The sequence below is a fragment of the Paramisgurnus dabryanus genome, chromosome 4, assembly GCF_030506205.2.
Source record: "Paramisgurnus dabryanus chromosome 4, PD_genome_1.1, whole genome shotgun sequence".
Lineage (NCBI taxonomy): Eukaryota > Metazoa > Chordata > Actinopteri > Cypriniformes > Cobitidae > Paramisgurnus > Paramisgurnus dabryanus.
The window spans coordinates 9,684,594-9,692,060 of record NC_133340.1 but is presented as its reverse complement, the minus strand read 5'-3'; the positions used below and the strand labels follow the sequence as shown (position 1 = coordinate 9,692,060).

Genomic DNA, 7,467 nt, shown 5'->3' with positions numbered 1-7,467 from the left:
ACTGTAAAAAATCCAATTAATGAAATGTTGGAAGGGCAAAAATATATAAGTTAAACCAATTTTCTTGTTTGGGCTTAGTTGAGTAGACATATTATTTTAAGTCTAGATAAATCTGTGTTTAAAACATTAAGTGAATGGTTATTTCCAAATTCAGTCAACATTCAGAATGGCTAGTGTTGACTGAACTAATTAAGACAAATCAGGTAAATATGTGGAGTTATGACAGCTATGTTTCCTGACAACAAAATGCTCACAATATTACTGTTATTTGGTAACAAAATGTAATTTTAAGAGTTATTCAGGCGTGAATGTATGTGCTTTAAGTTTAAATATGCGGTCGGTTAATATAGATAGCGTCTATTTAAAAATGTGCTCGGACACTTTCGGACGGAGAAGAGCTCCAGATGAGCTCCAGAAAATCACAGACACTTAAGCGCTCACACCCCGCCCAGCGCAGCCTCGCCTCGGCAAGCCCATCAGAAACCGACTGCTGGCTCTGATATCTCTGTGGCGTTTAAACATGCGATTTAATTCATTTTAATTTCTTATACTTAATAATAAAAGGTTTACCGGTATGTTTTAAATCATATTTTAGGATTGCACTTAAATGATATCGCTGTTGAATGATATTTCATATATTTCACATTTGTTATAACTGGGCTGCGTACTGCCTGCGATTTTGAACTTCAGAGCTGAAGGTGCGAGTGGAGAAATAGTCCCAATATCATAACAATCTTAAAACTTCTAAATATACCCGTGTGTGTACCCGTGTGCGTGCGTGTGTGTGCGCGCGTGCTCGCGCGTGTGCATGTATGTATGTATGTATGCGTGTGCGTCTGTGTATTTTGAATTTAAAATGTTTTAACTCGGAAGGATCTGGATCACAGGTCATTTCATCTGAGATCAATCCGCACGCAACAGCTGGAATCACTTACTGATTCACACAAGGGAGGACACAAGTCAGCCGTTTCCTCAAGTTCACGTCAGGTAAGTGTTTGTAATTAAATGTTAATTTTAGAATATATTAATTTGCAAAGACGCAAATACTCGACGTTTTTGTAATTATATTTTTGAAAGATACATTAGAAGTGTGTTATGTTACGTGACCGAAGTAAAGTGGAGCTATTTTAGTTCAGATAAAAAGCCTGGATATAGGTTTGGTTTACCAGACAAAGTTTAGAACTCGGTCTTTATTATAATTGGGACATTTTTACAAACAAACCTTATATAATACAATACTGGCGTGCATTTTGAGACAAAACAATAGCACTCATATTTTAAGAGATGTCAGTAAGTTATTTTAGTCAGTGAAAAGCCCTGTCCGAGAAAACCGCCCAATAGTGTTTAATTATGTGTTTTGTCTGAGGGAAATTTGGCCTAACATTAACGTTATTTAGGGAATAAAGTCTTTCACCGTCAAACTTTATTATATTAAACATGTTATTTATGTATGTGTGTGTGTTTATATTCCTCTGTTTATCAAACCAGAGCGGAGATGATGTGAGGGGCGGACCAGAAGGATACATAGCGAGACAGTCTCCGCTTGGACTGGCTGAGGAAAGTCTCCTAAATGGCCCTGGAGATGTTCTGACTGACTTTGGAGGCTTTTTGGACTGTTTTATGCCCTCTATTTAAAGAAGACTTAATTCTGTATGTTCAGTCTGTATGATAAGTGAATAAAAAGCTTTTGTTTTTATGTGACTGAAGTTAATTATTTTGTTTACAACACCAGCATAAATTATTTGATAAATAATTTAAAAATGTTATTAAAAAAATCCCAAATAATAAATATTAATTGAAGTAACACATAAAACATTGAGTGAATACTTAAATTTTAATTGACAGAGTCTTTGCTGTAAGTTTTTAAAGATTCAACTGATTAAAACATTTTAGTTGAATGAACTATAAAGCTAATTGAGCCAACATACTTTTTTATATTTGAGTCAAATTTGGGCCAGCTAAAAAACATCAATCCAGGTAACACTTTGGAGACCGAAATTGAGTGAACGTAAAATTTCTGTGGAACTAGTTACTAAAAAATAATTCATTGAGCCAACAATTTATTTTTTACAGTGTATGAGTTTAGGAAAGTTGCAATATTTTTCAGAAAACTTGACTCTTCTGTAGTTACATTGTGTACTAAAGCTGACAGAAAATTAAAAGTTGCAATTTTCTAGGCCAATTATCCAAGGTACTGTACTCTCATTCCTGCATAATAATCAAGGACTTTGCTATCATTGCATAAAATCACTCACTGCAACTATAGAACAGTAAAGTTTTAAATAGGAAAAATATCGAAAATCTCCGGTTATTTTCAAGTGTGATGCTAATTGTCTAATTGGATTTAATGGATTATGCGAATCTATGTTAAAAGTGGTACCACCTGACCCGGAGATTGGCTGAATAGATCCCAAAATGGTAAAAATGAAATGTTGGAGGAACCAAACTTAAAATCAGCCTAGTAAAAATCAGCCTATTTTCAAAAAATTTGAGTGTCCCTTTAAGATTTGATAGTGCAAGTTATTTTCTGTTGAGTCTGTGAAACTTTGCGTAAGAGTTTTATTTTATCAAAGTGGATTTTGTTGTGTATTGTGACAGTTCCACTTGATGGTTATACATTTTATGAAATTGGCTTTAAAGTGATCACTCATAAATTATTTTTTTTTTTCAAAATTGTCTCATTTGCATCTTGTTCTTGCATGAAGTCATTTTTTTCAGATGAACAAAAAATATATTTTGATCAATCAATTATGATAGTCTATTATGGCATAGATGTACAATGATAAATATGGCTGCATTTTAATTATAAAATGACAAAACCTGGTTTATAGAATTACAACTTTAAAGCTGTCTAAAGTGAATACATTACTGAATAGTGAATAAACTTTTGTGTATTCATGTGAATCATTATCATAATGAGCACAGTCATATTTATTATACTGTATGACTGTATGCCTTTAATGTTAAATGTAAGTAGCCTCAATATTAATAACATCTTGCATCTGTTCCCCTGTGTTATCCTTGGTTCACAGAGGACATCTAAGACAAATAGGTTCAATTCCACTTTACTATGATGTTCATCCTACAATTGATCCACTTGATGTCTAATATCATGCTACCAAATTGATGAATTCCGCAGTGACAATTGATTACTTCCTTGTGAATTTTGCAGGGATGCTGAATTCATAGAATTTAGTCAATAACACATTAGAATTATTGACTAAATTCTATGACTTACTGAATACTAAATGACAATTTCAATTGAGAATTTTAATTCTGATCTGAGAATGTACCAAAGTGACTGAGAAAAACTGTAATAACAAAACTGAATACCTCCATACTTTATTATTTCATACTATACTTTGGGCAATTCACATATTTATTCATATACTGCATCATAAAATATATTTAAAAAGTGCTTTACTTTTTTTCTTAGCTTTTTTCTTTACTTTGTTTTTTCCATGAAAAGCTATTTTGAAATGATGTACAATTGTGAAAAGTGCTATATTATTAAATTAAATTGATTAACCTTAGAATGCATGACAGTTTTATGACAGTGACACCTACTGGTGCATATAGATAAAATATATTTAAAACGTCAAAGTTATGTGCTTATTTTAAATTAATATTAATAAAGACATTGTAAATAAAGGAATGCAAATTCACTTATACTTTCATTTAAATTCTATTTACTTTTTATAGAACAATACAATGTATTGTTATGACAAAATCTTAAAATTATAGAATATATAGTATTATTACAAATTCATCAAGAAATGAAACAAAAGAGGAATAACAAAACAAATATCCTCTTTACTTTTAAAAATATAAATAAAGTCTTACTCATTTATTAACAAAAGAAAGTTAATTTAACTTGCTAGAATTACAAAGAACCAATGCTTAAAATATCATAATGTAATAGTATATATACTTAAACAATACATATATATTTATATATATACATTTCCACTGTAGTTTAGTTGATCAGCAAAACCACACCAATGGGACAAGTCACCAAATAGTGTGAATTACAAGTATGAATTCAGATTAAACAAATTGCTTACTTGTAAGTGTAATGTAAGGTTTATGTGTAAAAATCATACAATAATTAGAAAAATCAAATTAAACATATTTTGCTTTTTCATTAAAACACAATGTGTCATCATAAAATGCATGTTGCATAAGATAGTAAGTTCAAGGTGAAATTTGTTTTATTACCAATTTAGCCACAGGTTCAGCAAAAACAGAGAATTTATATTATGTTACTTTTACATTCTAAACTCTACATGGTAAAAACTCTGGGGTGGTTTCCCGGATATGGAATGATTTAAACTAGGAGTACACCTTAGTTTTAATTATATAACTAGTTTTAACAAACATACCTTACTAAACCATTACTTGTTTGCATTTTCAGGCTAAACAAAGGGCACTGATATATTTGAAGATATGTCAGTGCAAGTTATTTTCAGTTTGGACTGATCCTACATTTATTTTACTCTACAATTAGTCTAATTCCTGTCCATGAAACCGGCTCTATAACATTAAAACTAAAGGAAGAATTTTTTAACAAATTACAAATAAATACAGTCAATATATACAGATAAAACAAATAAAGTATAATGTAACAACACAATGCACGTGCAGATAGATTTTAAAAACCAATGAAATAAGTAACAGTTCAAACATAATATGGTGCAAAGAGACTAATTTAAAACATTGTTAAGTGACAGAGAACTAATTTAGTCAAACTGTGTAATGAATTTTCAGTCCAATGTTGCAATAAGGTGATGAGCAGTCCAATGATGCACAAAGTAGCTAGTACAAGTCAACATGTAAATTGTGGGCTAGTGAACAGTGGCGTGTTTACCATTTTGGTGGCCCTTTGCAAAGTCCAAGAACCGGGGCCCCCATGCCCCAGCATTGCCCAAGGTTTTTCATTTGAATTGCACAACAATAATATTCAGTATATAGACTTAAGTGAGATATATAAACCGGGTTTATTTTGTTTTACACTGCTTAAAATAACACTAAATTGTTAGTTTGGTATGACAAAAAATTTTGGTTTAAAAAATGTTTCACGCCCCTCTCAGATATATATTTTGCTTGCAAATGTATTATAGGATGTATTTAAAACAATGTAATTAAAACTGCCACTTCAGTGTCTGAAATCTTACTAAAAAAAAACTAAATGAGGAAAAAGAGGAAGCATTAGATTAAGATTCATACTGATCTAACAAACTGAACTAATTAACACCAGCAAACAACATTGTACGTTGGTTATTGCTTGAATTTATGGATGGGAATCACATAAAACTCTTATGTTCATATTGCAAAAACAAACTTACTGTGAGATACAACAAGCATATAGACTAGAAATACACTAAAGATGATATTTTAATGACAATGATGAGATACAGAATATGATTTGTCGTCTATTTTCGACGTGATTAAAACCCCTGCGTGGTGTCTTTATCATGTTTATACCTGTACGAGTGTGGAACAAAAGATGCGTGTCATCAAACCGAACCACCAATCACAGGTGTGAAGCCCAAAGTCTTTAAAGTAAACTTGACCATCGAGTGAATGTTGTGCAGTTACGAGAGCACAGAGAGAGTCGAGCGAGCGCTCATTCCAGCACTTGTGTGGCTGCATTTGTGCGCGCTGAGCAGAGGTGCGCTTTCCCGTAGAGTTTCACTCATGAAGTAGCCTATATGTGCCCTCGCGAGGATGAGCGCAAATATTATTCTACGTGCATACTCCCACATCTCTCGCTCGCGCGTGCTTTATCCGTACCTGAGATTCGGGTCTGAATAAATGTGACATACTTTCCCACACCTTGTGGCCAGTAGGGGGCCCCCCAAGCCCACGAGGCCCCACGCAATTGCGTGGTTTGCGTGGTGGGTAAACACGCCACTGCTAGTGAATTATCAAAGGGACAACAGCAGGTGTAGAGAGGGTATAATGCAATGAGTTGCAGATGGGAGGGTAGAGCTGTGAGAGAGTTCAACTTTTTGACAGCTTGATATATGAAGCTGTCTTTCAGTCTGGTGGTCCTGACCTGGAAAAATACCAGTCTCTTCTTGGATGTTAGTAAACTGAAGCATCTGTGTGTGGGCTGGGTGGAATCATCTGCAATACAGAGGGCTTGAAGGTGAGATGTGTGCTATAAGTATCTTGAAGCAAGAGGATAGCAACATCAATGATCTTTTCAGGTGCTTTTGCTATGCATTGGAGGGTCCTATGGTGTCATACCACACAGTGATGCAACTGGTCAAGATTTTCTCAATAGTGGCTCGGTAAAAGGTGTGCATGATGGGTTTAGGACTCTGGCTTTTTTGTGGAATAAGTATAGAAGCATGTGTGCTTTTTTGGCCAGTGATGCGATGTTGTCCATCCAGGAGAGGTTCTATGTGATGTGTACACCCAGTAAATTTTTCTAGTCACTCGTTTAGAGGACCATTCTGAATACACACTGTCCTGAAGTCAACAAAAATCTGCTTCATCTTGTCCACATCCAGACACAGGCTCACCTTGTTCCTGTAGTTTATCTTATCTCTTTTGTTAATGAGATAATGTAGCTAAAGAGATAATGCAGTTGTGGGAGAGCAGAGTCAATAGGAAGATGCTAAGCAAACATCTTTGAGTAGCCCCTGTGTTAAGCTTGATTGTGCTAAATGTGTTACTGCCAACAAATACTTCCTGAGGACTCACAGTCAGAAAGTCCAGCAGCCAGTTCCATAACAAGATGATAAGGCCAAGCTGAACCAGTTTGTGAATGAGCTATTGGAGGATGATGGTATTAAATGCTGAAGTGTAGTCTATGAATATCATTCTACACACAAGTCTTTTTGTCCAGAAGACTAAGGGTTGAGTAGACGGCAGTGGAGAAAGGTTGGACCATTAACAAACTGGAACGAATTTGGTACAGGGGTTCCTACAGTCCTTACTGACTTAGGCCCATTGCACCTCCTGGTGCATAGCCCATCGACGACTTCCCTTCCGCTCTTTCGATTCTGTGCTAATCTGACCAGTTTGCCCCAGTACAGGCCAGTCACTTTGATGTCTGCTTCAAAATCATGGCGCCAGGTGTTTCTTGGCCTTCCCCGTTTTCTTTTCCCTTGAGGATTCCAGGTGAGTGCCTGTTTGGTGATGTTATCTGTCAGTTTTTGCAGAGTGTGGCCTAACCAGGCCCATCTCCGTCTTACAATCTCTCCTTCAGCAGGACACTGGTAAGTTATTTGCCACAAATAAGTGTTTTTATATAATCTTGGGCCAGTGGATTGAGAGGATTCTACGTAGACATCCGTTGACAAAAGTTTGGATCCTCTTTAAAGTGGTCCTTGTAAATCTCCATGTCTCAGCTCCATAAAGCAAATCTGCCTTGACCTTTGAGTTTAATAAGCAAATTTTGATTTGGCAGCTGATTTCTTTGAATTCCAAATGTTTTTAAGCTGGATGAATGCTGTG

General features: G+C 34.9%; 1 long non-coding RNA gene across 1 annotated transcript; it reads left to right on the top strand.

Moving 5' to 3' along the window:
• Positions 1–867: 867 nt before the first annotated feature.
• Positions 868–1,701, top strand: LOC135717975 (uncharacterized). The gene is made up of 2 exons (XR_010520475.2): positions 868–987; positions 1,489–1,701. It is a non-coding gene; the product is annotated as an uncharacterized lncRNA (long non-coding RNA).
• The last annotated feature ends 5,766 nt before the right edge of the window (positions 1,702–7,467 follow it).